Source organism: Crocuta crocuta, unplaced genomic scaffold (genome assembly GCF_008692635.1).
Source record: "Crocuta crocuta isolate KB4526 unplaced genomic scaffold, BGI_CrCroc_1.0 scaffold3, whole genome shotgun sequence".
In the NCBI taxonomy this organism is placed as follows: domain Eukaryota; kingdom Metazoa; phylum Chordata; class Mammalia; order Carnivora; family Hyaenidae; genus Crocuta; species Crocuta crocuta.
The window spans coordinates 10,479,756-10,503,542 of NW_027529934.1; the positions used below are offsets into that span (position 1 = coordinate 10,479,756).

At 38.2% G+C, this 23,787-nt stretch overlaps 1 protein-coding gene across 4 annotated transcripts in view; it reads left to right on the top strand.

The window, feature by feature from the left end:
- Window positions 1–23,787, top strand: part of RNF2 (ring finger protein 2) — a 102,106-nt gene that overhangs the window by 53,988 nt on the left and 24,331 nt on the right. Inside the window, exons 1-2 of one of the 4 annotated variants that reach the window (XM_077763267.1) lie at window positions 1,341–1,362; window positions 17,047–17,125. The exons of 2 other annotated variants lie outside the window; for them this stretch is intronic. The gene's annotated coding sequence lies outside the window, so the exon portion shown is untranslated. Of the gene's footprint in view, window positions 1–1,308; window positions 1,363–17,046; window positions 17,126–23,787 lie in introns of those variants that run through there. One more of the 4 variants, XM_077763265.1, reaches the window with a different exon arrangement.

The window sequence follows — 23,787 nt, forward strand, 5'->3', positions numbered from 1 at the left end:
CTGACCCCCTGCTCACGCTGTCTCTCAAAAATAAATATAAAAAACATTTTAAAGAATCCATGTAATACACCTAACCAACTGAACAAACATCATAGTTAGCTTAGCCTACCTTAAACATGCTCAGAACACTTATATTAGCTACAGTTGGGCAAAATCATCTAACACAAAGCCCATTTTAAAGTGTTGAATATCTCATGTAATTGAATATTGTACTGGAAGTGAAAAATAGAATGGTTGTATATAGGTACAAAGTGATTGTAAGTGGATCAGCTGTTTACCCTCCTGATCAAGCGGCTGACTGGAAGTTGTGGCTCACTGTTGCTGCCCAGCCTCACAAGAGTATTCTGCCACATACAGCTAGCCCAGGAAACGATCAAAATCCAAAATCTGAATTATGGCTTCTGCTGAATAGTAACACTTTCAACCATTGTTAGGTTGAAAAGTCCTATGTGGGATTGTAACTTGGGGACTGTTTGTATTTTGATTTCTTTGACCTTGGAAGGCTTTGTAGAGTCTGAGAATTGTCATTTAAAAGAGCGGGCTCCACACTTAACATAGGGCTCCAACTCACAGCCCCAAGATCAAGAGTTGCATAAGCTCTATCACCTGAACCAGCAAGGCTCCTAAGAATGATCATTTCTTATTTAAATCTACAGATAGTAGGTGAAAGTTTTCAAGTCACTGAAAAAGAGTCATGTGTTACTCGTTTCCCTCGTTTACTTTAATGGATTGCTAGGTAGGAAAGGTAATGGATTGTCTTTAATATTTTGGCACCTGTTCTCTTTCTACCCATCCCAAACTATCTGCCACAGCCCTACTTAAATCCTAGTTCCTTAGGAAATGAAGTCCAGAGAGTTATGCAATTTACTTGTCATACAGTTAGAGACATACAGTTAGTTTGTTTATAGCCAATTCCCAGTGTGGTCCATTTCTTTACGCCACAAATGCCTTTGCATTACTATCTGATATTGTTGGTTATCTTCAAGAGAACAGGTCATCTCACCAATGATGCACCTTGAGGTCAGGGAACTCTCACTTGTTTCTTCAGCTTATAGATTATTCACATTTTATGTAATTTTTTTGGTAGACTAATTGGTTGTGTTTCGGAAATAATTACATCTATTTAATCTCTTCTTATACTTTCAAGTTCAGAAGAGAATACTGGAAGGGGCGAAGGGGGTAGGAAGAAAGGAGCAGCAAGGGATACTAGAGCTGATGAAAACAATCAGAATACTTACAGACGTCCAACAATATAGTTCTAGAATAGAAGGTCATTTTCCCTGGAATAATTAGATCTTGTAGGTTCAGTGGGCCAGGATGGTGTGTGTTTGTTAAACGGGGAGACAGGATGCCAAAGTTCAGGTGAAGTTCTGGAGCTGTAGGTCTAACGAGGATTTCTACCGGGTAGCGGGATGCGTGTAAGAACAGGAGGCAGTCCCGGAGAGCAGAACTCTGAGCCCAAACCCCAGCAGCCGGTCAAGGAGGTGCAATGGGTGGGCCGAGGCAGGGGGGGCAGGAGAGCTCAAGGAGCCAGAAACACGAGGACGAGGCGGCGCCGTCGACATCCGGGCGTTGCCCNCCCTTGCTCGCTCGCTCCTTCCCGCCCTCCCCGCAGCGCTGGCCGAGCCGGCTTCCCCTCAGTCTCTCATGAATATTGAGCGGCCCCTGTTGTATTTCCCGAGCTCCATTGCGGAAGCCGAGGCTCGCCATATTGTGCGGCNGCGCGGAGACCGGGGCTGCGGTGCGGCCCCCTCGCCTCCCGGGGCGGGGGCCCCAGCCTCTCTGCGGCCCCCTCTTCGGAGGCCAGCGGCGTGGAATGTAGGGTTTTTCCTCCGGGCTTCCCCCTCGCTGCCGGGGGCATGTGTTTGCACCGTGGGGGTGGGGTAGGGGCGCTTTGTGCAAAATGCCCCCTATCCCCCCGCGGTGCTGGAGTCGGGGTTCGGGTATGGAGGCGCTCCTCGGCGTCGGGGTACCTTGTGGGCTGTGGAGAGACCCCTCATGGTGAAAACATTCCTGGAGTGCCGCCTGCCTTCCCCGGGAGTATCTGTTGCTGCTTTCTAAAACCGCGAGGTTGCCCCGGAGGAGAGTCGTGGGGGGAGGGGGTGTCTTGGTTTGTTTCTGATGGAAGCTTCGCGTTTTGAACCCTGTCGTTGACGCTGAGCTCTTTGGTACCGGGTGTCGCCGGGGAGCGGTAGCCCCGGTTGTCAGGGTCTTTTCCCTCCTATAGAAGTAGCCTCCTTGTTTCCAGAGACACTGTTAGTAAAAATTCGTCTTTGAAACTTCGAGATTCATTGGCGATTATTTGCCCGTTAAGACCGTAATGATTTTATAGTCTTATCTCCTTCAAGCCTTTTTGGGTGCGTGCTGCTTGGCTGTCAGAAGTTTGAGAACGTGTGCCTTTAAGGGGTGAAATGTGTTGAAAAATGATAGGTTTCCTTGAGGTGTGTGAAGAAATTTATTTGCTATGAAAAGGATAGGTTTGCATTCAGTGTTTTGGTAATACGCTTTCCTTTTAAAAACTAAAAATAATTGAGGCATGGCTTTAGTGTTTTAGACTGAGAATTATGTTTAAAACTAACGTATGAGTGATTTGCATTACATAATCTACTTTTGGTGAGTTCCAAGACGGTAAGCTAGAATACTTAGTGTAATTGGTAGATAATCTACTTTCCCCACTTGAACTAGGGTATAGTTGTTGAATTTTTTAGTAACTTAGATTGGTGTCAGATCTAGGTTCTTAACGGTGAATAATCATGACCGTTTGATTTACGAAGAATTTAAATGGCAGCAATAGGACTTTCAGCTATTCTTTTTCCCCCTGAAATTTCTATTTGTCGCAGTCAACAGGTATCTTAAATCTTGATTGTACATTTAACCGTGCTTTTTAGTAAAATAGTAGGTAGTTACATAAGACTCCATTTTCCAGGGATAGCACAGCAAATATGGCCCCTCACTTTTTCTGCGGATTTGAGTTCTTTCCTCCAGGTACCCTTGCGGAATCCACATTTGAGGTTAATTATAGTAGGTGTGAGAGTGAAATGGAGAATTTTATGAAGGAAAACTGCCTCAGTAGGCTTGTCTGAGTATTTTAAAAATATGCCAGTGGTCCTCAAATGTGCTACACAGAAAAATTTCAAATTAGAGCCACTAACATTATGTGGACAATGCAGACATTGAAAATACTGAGACATTCTGAGAATGTTGAGTTTTTCCTCTGCCAGTGTTGAATACCCAGACAGCTAGCTCCCAGGTTTTTGTAGACATAGATACGGTGTACAGCAGGTCAGGACAGCTAGCTCCCAGGTTTTTGTAGACATAGATACTGTGTACAGCAGGTCAGCAAACATCTTAGGAATTTCATTTTTCAATTACTGACCTTCAGTGTGTAGTGTCAGGTCTATCTCTTTAATCTGATTTATTCATGATTTGTGTTTATATTATGTGGTCTTTGGAGTAAAGGTGATGCAGGTCTGATGAATAATGTAGGTTTTAGTGACAGTTTCTGTACATTAAGCAAAGAAACATAATTCCAGCAAGAGAGGTGAATTGATATCAAAATACACTTTATTAAAGTTATGGACACATTTTTAGTATGACTTCAAGTACCTCATAATTTTGTAGCAATCGTTTATTAAGTCTGGAGAAACTAAACAAGCATCACAGTTTGCCATTTTTTTAAAAAGAAAAATACTGTGAGATTATGCACATTCTGCCCACATACAGACCTACACTTGACTAATTAGTGTTTATTACACATGATGTGAAGACATTGTCGTTAGACATCAGTTATTTAACTTATTCATTTTTTTCCATTTCTCTGAGATCTTAGTTACCATAGTAACTTATTGAATATTTATTTTGCATTTAACTGAGTAGATCCCCATATAATTTGGGGGCACAAGGTATATTTGTCCTGTCCATTCCCTCTCTGTAGGTCAGGATATTCCTTTATCCCCCCCTCACCCCTAGTCTTCCACCTAATGTGTCAGATGGGTCCTTTGGTGTTTCTTGTAAGGAATCCATTTTGGTTGATTTTACGTGGATACACTGACTGTGGTATTCGGACTCTTGGTACTTAAGTAGAAGCTGGTGTTAGTATGTCTGTAGCAGGAGCTGGGTAATGACTATGACTGACTTTATAGATGTAGATTGTAAGGGGGGGAAGGTGGTCCACTATCCAGTTTTATGCTCTGTGGAGGAACTCCAGTGGAACTGGCCATGGACTTTTAACTTTAAAATTCTTTTCACTTCTCTTTTGTCTTATAGATGTCAGGCACCTAAAGTGGACTAGTATAATCTGTCTGGGCCTAGGGATATTCCTGTTGAAAGCTCAGCAGCGATGTACATGACTAAAGTCTGAGAAGGACTGCTGTTGCTTGAATTTGCTTTCTCGCATTTCGTTTAGAGATGGAGTAACAACATGTTTGCTACTTCTACATAGCTGCCATTTTTTCATAATTAAAAAAATAAGTACAATAATGAAACATTTTTGAAATTAACTTCAGATTAAATTGTCTAATGACATTAAGTGAAGTAACAGACCATATGAAAATTTCTCAAAGCCTTTGGTCATTTATTTTCAACAGGTGTGTTGATTACGGACTCTTTCTGCAAGGTGGATTTCTTCTTGTCTTCTCTGTATAGAGTGGAGTTGTATTTTATGAAGGGGTTAGATTCTACAGTCGGTGCGTAAAATGAAAGTCACACTTCGTTTAAAAAAAAAATGCTTGAAGAGCTTTCGGGAAGGGAGAACACTATACCAGTACATTCAGCTCAGCTTTAGTATTTAGAACAGATTGCTGTTTCTCTTGTTGAACACTAGATAAAGTAGTTAGCTTGCATTTAGGGGTCATGTTGAACAACAGCAAAAACATGTATTTATTTTAAGAAATATTCTTGTTTTTTTAAGTAAACTGTCCAGCGTGGGATTTGAGCTCATGACCCTAAGATCAAGAGTTGCATGCTCCATTGAGTGAGCCAGCCAGGTGCCCCCCATAATGTATTTATTTATTATAAGAATCACATTCAGCATGGTATTATGCTTACACGAGGAAAGGCTTGTGGGACCTGAGACCTTTGAAGAACAACAGCACATCAGCTCTACCATCTCACATTTTCCCTAGGATATGTGCTCTAGTAAAAGGTGGTTGTGTGTGCTTGCAACAGCCTGCATTATTTAAATATTTCTTTCTCTCTTTTTTCTTTATAAGTTGGACAGTTTAAAATTACTTTTAATGTTTATTTTTGTGAGAGACAGAGATAGAAAGAGGGAGACACAGTCTGAAGCAGGCTCTAGGCTCAAAGAGCCTGACACGGAACTCGAACTCATGAGCTGACCCTTGATCATGACCTGAGCTGAAGTCAGATGTTCAGCGGACTCAGCCACCCAGACTCCCCTCCAAGTTGTATAGTTTAAGTCACAAAAGATAAGTGATTTTTATGCTGCAACTCAACAGTTTTTGTTTTGTTGTTGTTGTTGTTTTTAAAGATTTTAAGTAATCTCTATCCCTAACGTGGGGCTGGAACTCACAACCTTGATCAAGAGTCGACTAGGCGCCCCGCAACAAATTTAAAGGGTTTTGAGTTATCTATTATAGAATAGGTTTGATCTCTAGGAATAACACCAAATTTTCCTTACTTTTCCCCTTCAGTGAAGCAGCAAGATCTCTCAAAGGAGAGCAGTTGGAATCACTATGTTTGACAGTATATTAGTCCTGGGTAGAAAAAACAGAGACTTCAGTAAGAATTTCAACAGAGATGATTTAATATAGGGAGTTGGTTAGATGGTTGTAAGAGCAAAAGAGAACAACATTACGGTATAATCAATTTAAGAGCTCAGAAAGGAGATTCCATTGGCCTGGTTCTGAACCTTTGAGAAGGTTATCTTTGTTCAGCTGCTGAGCAGGTTCTAGAAGTACCCAAAAGTACCCAAAGAAGCTGGAGTCTGGAACCAGTTGCTCCTGCAAGGGTGAGGGGCTGCAATTGCTGCTGCCAGGAACTGGAAGGAAGTCCTCTCACCCCTCTTCCTGCTTTCCAGTCTCCTTTTACTACCTCCACTGTCAAAGCCTAACAGGCAGCTCCCTGGAAGAGCTGGCAGAAGAGTCCATGGGATACAGTTGTACAGTCTCAGCCCTATCACCATAGAGCAGAGTCTAGAGTGGTGGTCCTGGAGTTGAGAGACAGTGAATTATGTGCACAAAATAGTGTAGGTTAAAATACAGTAATTTAAATAAGGAATCTTGTCCTTGCCTGTTCAGAAAAAATGTGTTGGTTATCTTCTTTGTGCCAGGCCCTCTGCTAGGGATTAGGGATAGAAAAATGAATTGAACAAGGTCTCTGTCATAGAGGAATTTACAGCCTAAGTGGGGATGACAAACCATCTTATAGTGTGTTAAATCCAATAATGGATGAGTGATGTGCTTTGGGAATCCAAAGGATATTGCAGCCTACTTGGCTCTTCTCTGCCTGTCTAAACTTAATGACTATTTTTATTTTGTATCTTGATCGAATCCAACTTTATTCTCTGCTGTGTTTAGCTCAACTCCTATGAAAACTCTTTCTCTGGGATGCCTCAATTTTGTTATGTAATCATAATCATTATTAGTTAAGCATTTCTCTGTGCCTTATTGATTTAGGTTGTAAAGACCATTACTTTCTCTGCACTTGTAGCCTAGCTTAGTACTGTGAACATATAAGATGTTTGAGTAATATTTATTTTTGCAGTAGATAATGGGAATTAAAATGTTCACTACTTTTGCAGGCATTGTTTCTTCCAAGGTCATTAGAAAATATTTTAAGTTGGGGTGTCTGGGTGACTTGGATGAGTGTCCCCTTCTTCATTTTGGCTCAGGTCATGACCTCACGGTTCGTGGGTTCAAGCCCTGCATTGAGCTTGTCTCTGAGAGTGTGGAGCCTGCTTGGGATTTCTTCCCTCCCTCTCTTTCTGCCCCTCCCTCCCTCTCTCTCAAAATAAATAAATCTTAAAAGAAAAAAAAATAGAAAAGAAAATAGTTTAAGTAGGGTTGTTTGATTTTACAAATGTGAGAATTGAAAGCTGAAAATAACTGGTTAACTCAAACTGTATGTTAACAGCAGCTGATGTAGAAATATGACTTAGGATTTTTTATTCCAGAGCCAGAAATTTTGGCAGGGATTCATTTGGTGGCTAAATAAAATCCTCTTCTACCTCTCTTATCATTACATAGCCTGATGTTCTAAAGTCTCATAGTTACTTATGGGGGAAAGAAGAGACAGAAGCCCTTCATTTTAATTGCCTAGAAATAAAAATATACAGTTTCTTTTTACACTGTTTTTTTAATTATCCATTCTTTGTCTCCTTTTTTCCTATTCCCTGTATTGCTTACCACTACTTCTGTTAGCTATTGAAAAACTTGCATATCTGTAGTATTTTCATTTTGACTTTTTAGAATAGTGTTCTGTTTGCTTCCACCACCATGTATACACTATTAAACCAACTTAAAATCGACTGATTCTTCACTTTTAAAAAGGTGTATGCCTCCATGCCAGTAATTGCATTAAACCCTCACTATTTACACTGTTTGCTATATAGAGTCCAATTCAGTCTGGGACTGCTGGCTTGGAATCCAGCCAGATGTTTTATAGAAGGCTTTACTATATTACAGAAGGGTTAGTGTTATGTATAGTGGAAAGAGCTTCAGAATTGAAGGCAGGAGTCTTGGTTTCTAGGTCTGGTTTCACTATAAGCCAGATTATTGGCCTTTCTGTTTTCTATTAAAAAAAAAAAAAAAACCCAACCACCCTTGCTGACCTCACAGGTTATTTGTAATGACCTAAGAGGTAGTGTAGGTAAAAGGTTTTGTAAACAGCAAAGCCCATTGTAAATGTATGGGGTATATGAAGAAGGACTTAGATGGATTGATCTCTGACATGGGTCCTGGTTATAGTTCTTTGCTTACTTTTAAGGGAGTTTTCATATTTAAAAGTTATGAGGGTGGAAATGGGGTTTGGGAGGAGTTGTGGATGTCTTATAACCCTACTTTTACCAAGTTTGGTTTACTATATAGTATTCTCTCGCGCTTAAATAATTGTATTTTACGGTTGACATGCCTCATTAATTTCTTTACACCAGGGTTGAATATCTTGCTTATATCATTAGACAGTAGTACTCCCAATTTTATTTAAACATTAAGAACAAAACTACCACTCTGTAGATTGTTTAAACGACAAGGGCCTGGGGGAGTAGGAGAAACAGATGGTATTACTGTTTTGACTGGAAATTAACCTATTGTGATTTTGTTTTACTTCTATGTTATTTTATGTTATCAATTACAGAAAATATCTGCTTTTAACACTATACTTGGCAAGACTAAAAATTATATCTGTTGTTACTTTTAATGAATTTACCTCTTATCCTTGATCTTAAAATGTTTAATTGGCATATTTGTGGAGAAAACATGCCTTGTTGAGTTAGTGGAAAGATGCTTTTTTCTAGCTTCTTAATTTTTATGAGGTACTGTACTCCAGGAACTGTTTTCTCATGTGGCTCTGAAGTAATGAAATAGTTTAAAGGCTCTCTAACATTGATAGTTGAGTATTGTCTAAGGTATTAAGACTCCATTTCTTTTTTTAAAATTTTATTATAATTGATTGTATTTAAACATAGGTCTCATTTTCAGTTTGGGTTAACCAGTGTTAACTTACCAGTGTAGCCTCCTGAAATACTTTTTTTCCCAGAAGTCTCCATAACTTTGGAAAGGTAATTATTACAGCTCTGTGTAATATAGATAACATGATTATCAAAGCCAAGTTAATTTATTCTGAAACCTTTTGGATAATCTATTGCAATAAGTGATTTAGGAGAATTAAGACAATATTGGTGTGCCAGTGAGGAAAAAAGTGTCACACAGTAACCTAGCTGTTATTCATTTCTTACATAGATTGTTTTTATTTTTCATCCTCATGTTCAATATATTGCTTAGTCCTTTCAAAAATAGCTTAAGAGCTAATGGGAAAAATCTATAAATTGTCTTTTTATCAAGTATAATTTCAGTTGTCACTTTAATTTTTTTAATGTTTATTTATTTATTTTGAGGAAGAGAGAGAGAGCGCAAGCTGGAGAGGGGAAGAGAAAGAGGCGAGAGAAATTCCAAGCGGGCTCTGTGCTTGCAGCACAGAACCCGATGTAGGGTTTGAACTCACGAACTGTGAGATCATGACTTGAGCTGAAACCGAGCCACCCAAGCGCCCCTAGTTGTCACTTTGTTAATTTTTTGAAGTGTATTTTTTAATTTTGGAAAATTTAAGAAGTAGGGAAAAAAATAATGCTTTCAATACTCAGTTGCTTTTAAATTTTGATGTATTTCTTTTGGAGATAAATTTATTTTGTGAACATAGTTTTAATTGTATTTTATATATAGACCTGAGTTTATGTGTGTTTTTTAAAGTTAACGTATTATCACAAACATTTTCTATGCCATACCAGTTTGGTAACATTTTTGATGATGGCATAACTTCCATTGGATGTAAGTAGTGGTTGGACCTGAGGTTCCTTTTAGCTTTGTATTTATGTTGTGGTAGGGAGATACAAAAAAATTCATTGTGGCAGCCAGGTGGAAATGATTAACAAGCAATACTTATGGTCTCCATAAGCTTACCTTTGCAGGAACAAATCTGTAATTGATTTCAGTGGTAGTAGCTTGTTACAGTATAACTGATAACACCAAGAAGAATTTAGAGGTAGCCTCTGATTTTCTGTTTAGGTTTGGAATTCTTTTTTAGAGCAAGTGTTCTTGGCCTTTGGTCCTGGGATCTCTTAAAGGACCATGACTCTTCTGAGATTTGGGGCGTGTGTTCTTTTGCGTGGTATTCCCCTCGGCCCCCAGCTGCCAACTTATAGTTCCTAACTTTGATCAGATTCTCGGTGGGGGTGTGGACTCAAAAAAGTTAAAAACTGTGGACTTAAAGGATTTTGTTAAAAAGTAGGAGAGGGAAAACCATATAAAAAGTGCCGGCAAACAGTATCTTGTATTGAATTAATGTCAGATTTGTGTTTTGTTAATGTTTAATAATATAAAATCAGTTTTACTTAGTAGAGAATGATTTCACTACTTTAGTTACTTAAATTTTTATTATTTTTTAAAGATTATTTTTAAGTAATCTTCATACCCAACACGGGGCTTGAACTCTCAATCCACCCAACAGTCGCATGCTCCAACTGACAAAACCAGCCAGACATCTCAAGTTTTTCTTTATTATAGTATGATTATGGTTTTCTGTTTTTACCATTATTTGAAGAACTCCCATTATGTTTGTCAAGGTCGAATTGGTAACAAGTGGTTTCTAAAAACTATTTTGGGGGTTGCCTTGGTGGCTCAGTCAGTTAAGCGACTGACTTCGGCTCAGGTCATGATCTCACAGTTCATGGGTTCGAGCCCCGTGTCGGGCTCTGTGCTGACAGCTAGCTCAAAGCCTGGAGACTGCTTCGGATTCTGTATCTCCCTCTCTTTCTGACCCTCCCCTGCTCATGCTGTCTCTCTCTCTCTCTCAGAAATAAATAAAAACATGAAAAAAATTAAAAACTATTTTGGTGCATATTTATATATATTTTTATTTCTAATAAAGAACTCTGTTTTAATGGATATTATATATATATTTCACCTAAAACATGCTTATTTAAATGCAGTGTGCTCTTTTTTTTTTAATGTTTGTTTATTTTTGAGAGACAGAGACAGTACAAGCAGGGGAGGGGCAGAGGAAGAGAGAGACACAGAATCTGAAGCAGGCTTCAGGCTCTGAGCTGTCAGCACGGAGCCCGATGTAGGGCTCCAACTCACGAACCACAAGATCATGACTTGAGCTTAAGTCAGACACTCAACCGACTGAGCCACCCAGCTGCCCCAAAACATGCTTATTTTATAAAGAGGGTTAGATCTCGGGCACCTGGGTGGTTCAATCGGTTAAGTGTCTCTTCTGCTCAGGTCATGATCTTCCAGTTCATGAGTTTGAGCCCTGCGTCGGGCTCTGTGCTGACAGCTCAGAGCCTGAAGCCTGCTTTGGGTTATGTGTCTCCCTCTCTGTCCCTTGCCTGCTCGTGCACGTGTGCGCTCGCTCTCTCTCTCTTTCAAAAGTAAATATTTTTTTAAAAATTTTAAAAATAAAGAGGGTTGGATCTATATATTGACTAACTCAGAATCATATTGATTTCCAGTGTCTGTATGAGCTATGTCAAATTTTTGTTTCTTTCATGGACAAAGGTTTTGCTAATCTTTGGATTTATCAGAGCTATGTAAAAGTTCCTTCTGTCTTCAAAATTTCTGGTTCTTTTCTTTTTTAATTTTTTTAATGTTTTATTTTTGAGACAGAAAAAATGTGAGTGGGGGAGGGGCAGAGAGAGAGGGAGAGTGAGAATCAGAGTAGGCTCCAAGTTCTAGAGTGCTGACAGCACATGCTCTCCACTCGTGTGGGGCTCATATCCACCAATCATGAGATTGTGACGTGAGCCGAAGTCAGACGCTTAACCGACTTAGCCGCCTAGGTGCCCCAGGGTTTCAGATTTCTTTTTCATGCTTCTAAGACCCTGGTCTTTGATACCCCAGGAGATGCTTTTTTCAGTTTACCACTTTTTTGTTGCTTTTTGATGAAAGTTGCAGAAACTAGGAGATAAGGCCAGAAGAAAGATTAAATCTGTTTATCTTTTGGAATTGTTTCAAGAACCCCAAATGAAAATTGAGGTCTCCTGAGTCCCAGTCTGGCTGCTACTATGGAAAATATATAGTGACATAATAGTTTTTCTTCTTTTTCTGCAAGAGAAAATCTGTGCTGTGTGGCAAAGGGATACCAGAAACACGTTCTTTACTCCTTTGTTCTTATCTGTTGTTGCCTTAAAACTGTTAAGATCTGTGCTTACTATTTTGGGAGTTGAAAAATGGAAACTCCCTCCACAGACTCTTGAACAACTCTGTTACCTTCTAGAACATAGCTTTTCCATAGCTGTAATTGTAGCACAGATGCAAATTAGTGGCCTCTGTTATCACTTTACCTTGTAGGTGTTACTGGCCATTACATATCATATTAATAATTGTTATTTTTAATGATTGAAGAAATTTCTTCATGTTGCAAACCTCCCTGCTGATGGTGATAATATAGTATTAACAGTAGTGTTTGGTATGGTGGGTAAGGGTATGGCCTTAGTACATCAAACCTATGTTTGAGTCTTGCCTTTGACACTTCCTATGAGGCCTTTAAGTTGCTTATTTATTTATTTACATTTTGGCTCAATTTCCTTATTTCTTAGATGAGGAAAATAGTACCTTTTCATAGGTTGTTAGGATTAAGCAAGATTTCATAGAAAGTGGTAAGCACTTAGTAAATGTTACCTATCATTAATAATAACATTATTTCCTGGGATTGAGTAAAAGAATACAAATGTTAGGGTGCTTGGGTGGCGCAGTTGGTTAAGCATCCGACTCTTAACTGACTCTTGATTTCTGCTCAGGTCATGATCTCGTAGTTGTGAGATCGACCCCTGTGTTGGGCTTTGCACTGACAGTCTGGAGCCTGGTTGGGATTCTCTCTCCCTCTCTCTTTGCCCCTCCCCGGCTTGCACTTGCTCTCTCTCAAAAAACAAAACAAAACAAAAAACAAACAGGGCCGTCTGAGTGGCTCAGTCCATTAAGCGTCCAACTTCAGCCTAGGTCATGATCTCACAGTCTGTGGGTTTGAGCCCTGCATCGGGCTCTGTGCTGACAGTTCAGAGCCTGGAGCCTGCTTCAGATTCTGTGTCTCCCTCTCTCTGCCCCTCCCCTGCTCGCTCGCTCTCTCTCTCTCTCTCTCTCAAAACTAAATAAACAATAAAAAAACAAACAAAAACAACACAAATGATTTTTGTATCTCTGGAAATAAATTGCCCTCACTGCTTTCTGAATGGGTTATTTATTCCAGTTGCTGTTGAAAGAGAGCGTGGTAGCATCAGCCTTCAGCTTTCTGTCTTACCTTTTTTTAATCTCATCATTTCTTTTGTCAATTGCTTTACAACAAATTTAATTTTTCAACAGATATGCCCTTGCTGCAAATGTAGACCCTGTTGCTATATTTTCATGGACAAAAGAGTTTTGCTGTGATTTCCTATGCTGTTATTTGCTAAAGCTAATGTATGTGTGTTTAGCACTTCTGCTTCTGGCAGGAATCTGCACTTAATGGACGTTTCTCTTCCCAGGAAAGGATAACCTTGATACACCACTTTTCAAAAGTTAACTTCTATTCTGGCATATGGGGCTTGGTCCAAACTCATTAGTTACTAGACTTTGTCATTAATGATAAGCTTCTGTAAATTTTTAAGCTTTGCTTTATGCCTTAGTTGTGTTTGACATCTCTTACTCAAAAGTAGAGATACTTATCTCTGTGCCATTAAATCTGCAGATGTTTTGGGGGAGGCTAACCATGTGTGCTGAGCAGCAGTCTGCAGCCCAATAGTAAGCTGGTTACCCCAACCATATCAGTATGGTCCCTTGTTTAGTTTCATGTAATCTGGGGAGGGATGTAAACGAAGTTGGTAACCTACCTTATTCTACTTTAGGAACTTGATTTTTTTCTGCTCTGCTCAGGAAATTATCAATGTCCTTTGTGTCTCTTGGTCTTAGGGTTCTGGGAGAGTGAAAAGTAGTTCCTGTCTAAGAATGTGGTTAGTTTGTGGTAGGGAGTTGGTGTGTGTACAGGGCTGAGAGCCTAGATTATGCCAGAGTCTGAGGTCTAAATTACTAGTGAGTCAGGGGTTTGGCAGTAGGTCACTAGATTCAAGTAATTGGATGAAGCAGTAGACTGGAACTCCCTTAGGCAAGCAGAGGTTGAGACCTTAGAAAAGTTGCAAAATCTAGACTGGCAGATGAGAACCAGGAAGTGAAGTGCCAGTGTGAGGAATATCTTGACAGACGGACAGTTAAGAATTCAGGAAACCAACAAAAATGGAAGGTTTTGACCGAAAGGTGCAAAAAATAAAATAACACAAGAAAAAACAAAATTCCTCAAATGTGTAGTATAGTACCTTGGCTACTAGTTACTAGAAAAAATATAGCTAGTTCATTGTTTAAAATATGTGTGCAAACAAGCCAGATGGATGTGGAGAAGAAGGATATCAGCTATTATTTTGACAAGGAAAAAAAGTGCAGAGAGCCTTGGTTGTGACTTGGAATGCTAGATGTGTGAACAGTATGCCTCTTTTGACCTGCTTTGAAAAGATGAGAGGAAACTGGTGAAGATTGATTGATGTATTCAAGTTGAAAGAAGTTGCTAACGGTAGCATACCTTTTTAGCTTAAGAGGACAGGACTCAAGGCATTGTACTTAAAGGACATTTAAGCAAGCTTTTTGATCTACAAAATATTAGGAGTTAAAAGGGCTCTTGATGATACTTTATTTAAATTCTTTAATTTACAAATAAGGAAACGGAATTCTCAGCTAAAGTGGGTAGCCTTAGTTTACCATTGGGCAATATTTGTAGAAAATTTATGGCTACTCCTATTTCAGTTACCAATATTCCTGTTACCAAATTGTCTCCACCTAGTGGCAACAAATATTTTGCAAAGCTGAGTACAAACATGGGAAAAACTACTAGGGGAAACTGTTCATCACAGCTTTTGAGGAAAAGTTAACCTTCGTGACAGTTGTATTGCTTTTGTAAAGGAAAAGGAGGAAACAGTGTGCCTGATGCTTACTTTCATATTCTATAACCTATTAAGGAATTTGTAGATTTTGTATACCTGAGTTTGGCAGCACATTCATTGTTGAATATAAGAAATTAGTATGTTAAGCTTGTATTTTAGAATTTTCATGTACACACACATTATATAAGCACATATGTATATACCCATATTTATACAATTTTTCTTCTTTTTTTGTTATGAGTTAAAATGCTAGCATAGTAACTTTATCAGTGGAAAAGAGATATAAACTAAACAATAAATAATGTTGTCAGTTACACGGTGGCAGGGAAAGGAGTGCAGAACCTGAGTTCTTAAAGGTAAAAAGTGAAACTGAAAATATTAGAAGAAAGTATAGGTGGATGGTGGATGTTTTTATATTTTAGAGAATGGATTTAGAGTGTGGCTTAGGTTTCAAAAGAAGTCAAAGAGGAAAAGATAAATATGTTAAAAAATAAATACAAAATAGAACCTATGGCCTTAAGAAGTCAAAGAGAAAAGACCAAAACAAACTGGGAAAAAGATATTTAACCCTCATGGACAGTTGGTCACTTGACAAAAAGGAATAGAAATGGTTATGTTGTAAGTAACTGACAGACCAAAAAATAATCAAGAAAGCAATGAAAAGATACTTAGCTTCACTCATGATTGAAGCCTTGCAGGTTAAAGCAGCAATGAAATATTGTTTTCCTACCTATTAGAGTGGACAGGCTTGAAAAAAATGTTAATCCTTAGTTGGTAGAAGGGTAAATTGGTATAGCAATTTGGCAGTATTTGTCAGAACAACAAAATTTACCTGCCTTTTAATCCAGTAGTTTCTATTTTTGTAATTTAGGCAGCTTTTTACCTAGAATGACGTATCGTTAAGAGGTAAAGTTAGCAAAACATACGTGAAACCAGTGAATGAATGAATGATGAACCACATCTTTTTGGGGGACAGTTTCAGGAACTTCTAGTAGTATTTCTAAATGCCATGAGTTTCTTAGGTCACTAAGAATGAATCTTTATCTAGGTCAGCAAGTTTTCAACTCTGGCCGTACATAAAAACCACCTGGCTGACTTTCTAACAATAGCAGGAGCCCCTGAGTTAATGATTCAATTGGCCTGAAATGGGGCCTTGTTCCCAGAATTGTTTAAAAGCTCTCCAGTTGATACCTATATTCAGCCAAATTTGAGAACTTGTGGAGAGGAAGACTTTTTCTTCTGGATGTGTTTAATTTTCTTATGGTGGAAGCTGGGACTCCTTTGGGCAAGTAAACTGATTAATTTTTTTTTATTCTCCAGTTTCTCTCAGTCTGCCCTTGGCTTTCTCATGATACGGCTTTCTCTATGGGTCAGCTGGTATGCTAGTTTTCTGTTGTTGCTGTAACAATTTACCACAGTATAGGGGCTTTAAAACAACACAACTTTATTATCTTACGGTTCTGTCAATCAGAAGTCCAAAATGGGTCATAAGAGATTAAATTCAAGATGTTGGCAGGCCTGCATTTCTTCTGGAAGCTCTAGGAGAGAATTCGTATCCTATCCTTTCTAGCTTATAGAGAGGCTGCCTACACTTCCTGGTTCTGGGTCCTCTTCCATCTGCGGGCCACTAGCATAGCGTTTTCGATTTCGCTCTTTGACTACTATGCTTTGTCCTTAATCACTTCACCTTCTCTCTTGTAAGAACTCTTGTGATTATATAGAACCAAACTCAGATAATCCATGTTAGTCTCCCCATCTCAAAACTCTTAATTTAATCACACTGGCAAAGTCCTTTTTGTCATGTAAAGTAACATAGTCACAAATTCTGGGGATTAGGCTGTGGGCACCTTTGGGGGCCCATTCAGCATACCACAGTTGGAGGCTTAATTCAGAAGGCCACTATAAATTTATAAATGGAATATTTTAGTGTATCTTAAATTGATATCATAGCCCAAAGTGTAAATTAGCTCTATATAGTAAATTATGATTCATGTTTATTACCCCTCAGGAACAGTACACAGTTTTTTTTTCTTTTTGTTAGAAATGTAGGCTGGATAGGATAGGCTGCATTGTCTCATTTTGTAACAAGAATAGCTATCATATTCTTAACAGGATCCTGTGAAATAGGTACTTATTTGAGCTCTGGCAGGATTTCATACTTTGATTTTTGTCTTGTGTTCAAAGAGTAGTTTATATAGCAGGGTTGAGGTTCACCAGTAGGTTTCTTCCTGTTGAGTAGTTTTGCTGACAAGCTGTTTTGAACCAGGTGCAGATAATTCATAACACTGATAGGTGGGATGATTTTTAATAGTACTCATCTTATGCTTGTGAGTTCAGTTAACAAGCCCAGAGTTTTCTTTGATCCTTACTCCACTTTTCATTCTTCTGTGTGTTCTTTTCTCTTACAGTTTTGACTACTATAAGCTCAAATTTTCCACCAGAACCTTCCATGCTTCAGATGTGTTAATTCTTCTGAATCACCTGTGTGTATGTACCTTCTCATATGCAGTAGATCCGAAACTGAATTCAACTTTTCATCCCTTCCTAGAAAATGCATACCATTTCCTTTTTTTTTAAAATTTTTTTAATGTTTTATTTATTTATGAGAGAGAGAGACAGTGTGAGCAGGGGAGGGTCAGAGAAAGGGAAACACAGAATCAGAAGCAGGCTCCAGGCTCTGAGCTAGCTGTCAGCACAGAGCCCGATGTGGGGCTCGAACCCATGAATCGTGAGATCATGACCTGAGCCGAAGTCGGACGCTTAACCGACTGAGCCACCCAGGTGCCCCTCATTTCCTTTTTTTTTTTTTAAACATTTTTAAACCTTTTTTATTTTGGTAAAATACATATAATATAAAATTTGCCATTTTTAATTGTGGAATTCAGTGGCAGTAAGTACATTCACATTGTTTTGTAACCGTCACCACTATACATCTCCATAACTTTCTCTGCATCCCAAACTGATACTCTATATTCAGTAATACAAATTCTTCATTAGCTTCTCCCTCCAGTCCCTGGTAACCATTATTCTACTTTCTATGAATTTGACTATTCTGGTATTTCATGTAAGTGGAATCATACAATCTTTGTTCCTTTGTGTTTGGCTTTTTTTCTTTTTTTAACTTAGAATAATGTTTGAAAGGTTCATCCATGTGTAGTGTGCATTAGAATTTCATTTCATTTTGAGGCAGAACAGTATTTCATTATATGTATCTACTACATTTTGTTTGCCCATTTATCTATGATAGCTATTTGAATTGTTTATACCTTATGGTTATTGTGAATAAATGTTAAGAACATGGGTGTACAGATACCTGTTTTAGTCCCTGCTTTCAATTCTTTCAGATATATACCTAGAGTTGGAATTGCTGGATCATATGGTAATTCTGTATTTCACTTTTTGAGGGACTTTCCATACTTTATTCAAAAACAGCTGTGTCGTTTTACATTCCCACCGGTCATGCACTAAGGTTTGAGTTTTGCCATATCTTCACCAACACTTGTAGTTTTCTGTTTTTTTTTTTTTTAATAACAGTCACATAGCCATCCTAATGTGTATGAAGTGTGATATCTCGTTTTGATTTGCATCTTTTTTTTTAATGTTTGTTTATTTTTGAGAGAGAAAGAGCATTGCACACAAGCTGAGGAGGGACAGATGGAGAGGGAGACACAGAATCTGAAGCAGGCTCCAGGCTCTGAGCTGTCAGTGCCAGAACCCAGTGCAGGGCTTGAACCCACCAACTGTGACATCATGACCTGAGCCAATGTCAGATGCTCAACTGACTGAGCCATCTTCCTGCCCCTGATTTGTATCTTTCTAGTGATTAGTGATCTTGAACATTTTTTTCATGTGCCTGTTGGCCATCTATATCTTGTCTAGAGAAATGTGTCTATTCAAGCCTTTACCATTGTTTAATTTTAAGAATTTTTAAATATTTTTTTTAATGTTTATTTTTGAGTGAGAGGAGCGTGAACAGGGGAGGGGCAGAGAGAGAGGAAGACAACAGAATCCAAAGCAGACTGCAGGTTCTGCACAGAGCTCAACAGAGGGCTTGAACCCACAAACTGTGAGACCATGACTTGAGCTGAAGTCACATGCTTAGCTTATTGAGCCACCCAGGCACCCCTTAAGTATTGTATTTTAAATTTTATTTATTTTGAGAAAAGGAGTGCTCACTGAACCTGATGTAGGCGGGGCTTGAACTCCATCTCATAAACTGAACAGAACCAAACCAGTGAGATGATCATGAACTGAACCTGAGGGGCATATCAAGAGTTAGAGGCTTAACCAACTGAGCCACCCAGGTGCCCCACCCATTGTTTTAATTGAGTTTTTTGGTGGCTTTAGTAATTCTTCATATATTCTAGATATTAATATTTTATCAGATACGTGATTTGCAAATATTTTCTTGTTTTGTGGATTGCCTTTTCACTTTCTTGATAGTGACTTTGATGTAGTAAAGATTTATTTATTTATTTATTTATTTTTATTTTCTTTAAGTAAGCTCTACACCCAATGTGGTTGGGGCTTGAACTCATGAGATCAAGAGTTGCATTCTGGACTGAGTGCCCATAAAGGTGCTCATAAAAGGTTAAAAATTCCAATTCATCAAAGTCTGTGCTTTTGGTGTCCTATCCAAAAAAAATCATTAAATTCAGTGCCCTGAAGAGTTTCCTTCATGTTTTCTTCTAAGAATTTTATAGTTTTAGTTAACATTTAGATCTCTGATCTATTTTGAGTTAATGTTTGTCAATGGAAGAAGGCTGTGGTCTAACCTCATTCTCTTTCATGTGGGGATATCCAGTTTTCCCAGCACTTTTTGTTGAAGAAACTGACCAAGAATCATCTCAGTATTCTTGTCAAAATAATTTACCATGTACATGAGGATTTACTTCTGGGCTTTGTATTCTGCTCCTTTGATTTGGTCTGTATGTCTGTCTTTGTGCCAATACCAAGTTAGTTTGATTACTGTAGCTTTGTACTGAATTTTGAAATCAGGAATTAGGAGTCATCAGACTTCTTTTTGAGGGTTATTTTGGCTGTTTGGGATTCCTTGAGTTCTATATGAATGTTACAATGGGTTTTTCAATTTCTGCAAAAAACGTCAGGATTTTGATAGGGATTACATTGAATCTGTAGATTGCTTTGGGCTAATCTGTCATCTTAACAGTATTAAGTCTTTTGAATTTAATATTGTACATGGGATGGGATACCTTCCCATTTACTTACATCTTTAATTTCCTTCAACAGTGTTTTATAATTTTGAATGTATAAATCTTTGCCGCCTTAGCTAAATTCGTTTGTAGTATTCTTTTTGATTCTTTTCTAAATGGAATTGTTTTCTTGATTTCCTTTTCAGGCTGTTAGTGTACAGAAATGCAACTGATTTTTGTGTGTTGATTATTTTCACCCAGCAATTTTGCTAAGTTCATTAAATCAGTTTATTTTTTAACTTTTTTTTTGTGGAATCTTTAGGGTTCACTGTATGTAAGATCATATCATATGTAAACAGATACTTTTTCTTTTCCAGTGTGGATGTCTTTTATTTTTCATGCTTAATTGATCTGGATAGAACTTCCAGTATAATATGTTGAACAGAAGTGTTAAAAAGACCGTTTCCTGTTTTGCTGTCTCACTGTTTTGTTCTGTTTTTTAGCATCAACATCTAAACAGCCCCAACCTTGAGAGCTCGTGACTGTCTTCTCTTTCCTGTTTCCTTTACCCCATGTACTTTACCTCCTAAGTTTGGTGGAGCTTTGCCACCGCTAATTTATTCTTACTGTTAATAGACTTATTATAGACATTTCTAGCTTTGATTATTGCTCGTGATATAGCCCTTTAACTCATACTCCCGCCTCCTGCATGTCCATCCTCCACTAGTACCAGAGTTGATCCTTTTGTCTCAAATGCAAATCTCACCTTGTCATTCAACTGTGGATTTTCCTGATCACTTTGCATGGCTTTTAGGCCTCCCTAATTTGGTCCACAGTTTAAATCTACCACTACTCCCTACGTCTCTCTTTGCCTCATTTAATAGTGAATTACTTAGAATTTCCCAAATAACACCATACTGAGTTGTGCCTTTGCTTATTATGATGGTCTTTTCTGGATTGCTTTCCTTTCCTTGGTTAACTTCCATTTAACCTTAGTCTCTTTTTTTCAAGGACGATTCTCTTTGGGAAACCATTTCTGCCTTTTCATTGAACTGTTTTGTACTCTTATAACATTTACCAAATTATATTGAAAACATGTTCAGGGCCCACTAGCCAATAAACTCTTGGAGGGTCTCACTTCCTATCACATGATAGTTCTCAATAAATGTTTCCTAAACTGTTGAACTCCTGTTTTTCCTTATGGGTCTATTAGCTTCTAATATGGATAGGCAGAGGGACAGAAGGAAAACAAAGCTGTTTCTGATATAACTGATGTTGACTAATATTAGACCTTGATAGTTGCATTCTGAAGCCTTGGGGAAAGACTGAATTAGGCTGTTAAGAAACTTGGGGGAGTGGAGGTTGGAGAAAATGAAGGAGTACTGTTAGAGGAGATGAGACAGTGATGGGTGATAAGTATGGTAGAAGCGCACAGATCACATAAATTTTCGAGATCTGCATTTTGCTGTTTTAAAAGATCCTAAAACAGTTATTTTCCCTTTAAGAATAACTCAGGTAACAATAACATTTGTTACCAGTTCTCATTGTTTGTTACCAGTACTCAAAAACTTAAGACTGGATGATGAAGATTTGGTAAATCATCTTTGAAAGGTTCCTGCTCTGTGCTCTACAATATATAAAAGATATAATCCAATAGGGAATTTATTACATTACTTTTTTAAATAAAGATGCTATTATAAGGTTACCAAAAGTAATAGGTGAGTATTCCAGATGTTTAGCACAATGGTATCTCTTTCAATAAAGAAGACTTCCTTTGTGTCTTTAGAAGCTTGCAAAAATTAGTGTCGTACAGCTGTAATTTTAGATTAAACTGCTGCTGGTGGTTTTTATGAGGTGATACTGCAGGCAGTGTTATGATGGCAATTGGATTGCTTAGTCAGAATTTATTACTGCTCCCTGGTTTGCTTAGTCTTGAATAAATTTCTAAAAATCAAACATCTGTATCTTGTAAGCAAGCAGTGCTCTAATTAAGGAACAAATAGTTTGCTCATTCACATATTGTATAATGTAAGAGAAAAAAAGGCTAAAGATTGAGAGAATTAATTTGATATGACCTTTATTTACTTCATGTTTAGAGGGGACAATAACCATGTAAGAAAAAGATGAATTTTTTGGTTTAAAGATAAAAAGTTTCTTAGTTTTGTTTGTGGTTAGGGAAGCAAATCTCAAATGAAGAAAAGTGCTTCATAGGAAGATGGAATAATCTAATGATTGTGTTTTCTGATATATGTTTCTCAATTTAAAAAACAAATTTAGGAAGTAAATTCTGTATAAAATAAAGACATAAATAAATGTTGGCTGCAAGGACTTGGTTGTACATTAAGTTTACTTTTGGCAATTATGGTAAGCTAAAAAATCAGCCCCTAAAAGATGCCACATTCTAATCCTTGGAATCTGTGATGTTCTACTTTGGGGCTGAGGCACCTGTGCATTTGTGTGTGTGTATAAGTCTTTGCAAATGTCATTAAAGGTCTTGATATGAAGAGATTATCCTGGATTATCTGTGTGGGTTCTAAATGTCGTCATATGAAAGAGGCAGAGGGAGATTACAAACCCAGAAGAGAAGGCATGTGGTGACAAGCAAAGGAATGCTAGATGGAAAGAATAAGGAACAGAGTTTCCCATAAAACCTCTAGAAGAAACACAGCCCTGCCAGCACCTTAATTTTGGCCCAGTGAAATTTCTGGCCTCCAGAACTGAGAGACTGGTAATTTGCTCTAGAGTTACAGGAAACTAATATAGCAATCATTTTTCCTCTCTCTCTCTCTATGTTCATTTTTGAGAGAGAGAGAGAGAGAGCGAGCGCACGTGCAAGGCAGGGGAGGGGGCTGGGAGTGAAGGGAGGGGGCAGAGAGAGACGGAGACAGAGTCTAAAGCAGGATGCAGATTCCAGGCTCTGAGCTATTAGCACAGCGTCCAATGCAGGGCTCGAACTCAAGAACCTGTGAGATTATGACCCGAGCCGAAGTTGGATGCTTAACCGACTGAGCCACCCAGGCGCCCCTACAGCAATCCTTTTTCAAAGTGTAAATGGACATTTCTAAACAACCCCATTTACCTAAACTCATGTTTCTTTTTGGGGTGTATATTTTACAGCTCGCTCATATTAGTTTTTCTATTTCAAATATTCTGAGTAGATCAGGCAATTTTTATGACTAAAGCAACTGGTGAACATTTCTAAGCACAGAACTCTGAAGTTTTAGCTCGAAATATATTTAAAGCCCTCTTTTTTTTTTTTTTTTTTTTTTTTTTTGAAAATGTTTTTATCCAGTCTGGAAGTCCCCTGTGGTTGCTTTGTTATAGCTATACTTTGGTGAGAGTATAGTTTAGACTCCTAAAATTTTACAGCACAGTTGTCAGCCTTTTTGCCTGCCGATCTGCTACTTAATATGAATTCTTCCTTCAGCCATACTATAGAAAATGTATATGTGAGGTCTCATTGAGAATTAAGTTATGAGTTAATAATGACCCAGAATGGTGCTTGGGGTATTGCTTGAGACTTTGGTATATTGGGAATCTGACCAAAGGAGAAAGGCCATGTAAATTTGTAACACTTTCTCCCTGTATCCTTAATGATCAGACACCAGTGTACTTGACCTCTATTATCTTAATCCCCTCAAAGATTCTGTTTGAGGAGGGGGAGGGATCATCCAAGAAACATCCATATGAATGTCTATTCTGAAGTCCTTCAAAACTGTTGTTCAAGAAGCACTTCTTGATGTCATTTTGTGTCCCTTTTATAAAGATTCCACAAGTTTCTAATGAAATGTGGGTCAGAAATGTCTCTATCCAGTATTCTCTTTTTCTTTTAAGCCTCCAGGAACTATACTTAGTATTGAGCCACATACAGTGTATTAGCTGTAGACAACTGACAAATCTTTCTGGCAATTTTTTGTTTGTTACTGAAAGGACCTTAAGGAGTAGTCTTGGATTAATTGGCCTGCTGATTGATCTTTTTTTTTTTATCACATGAGG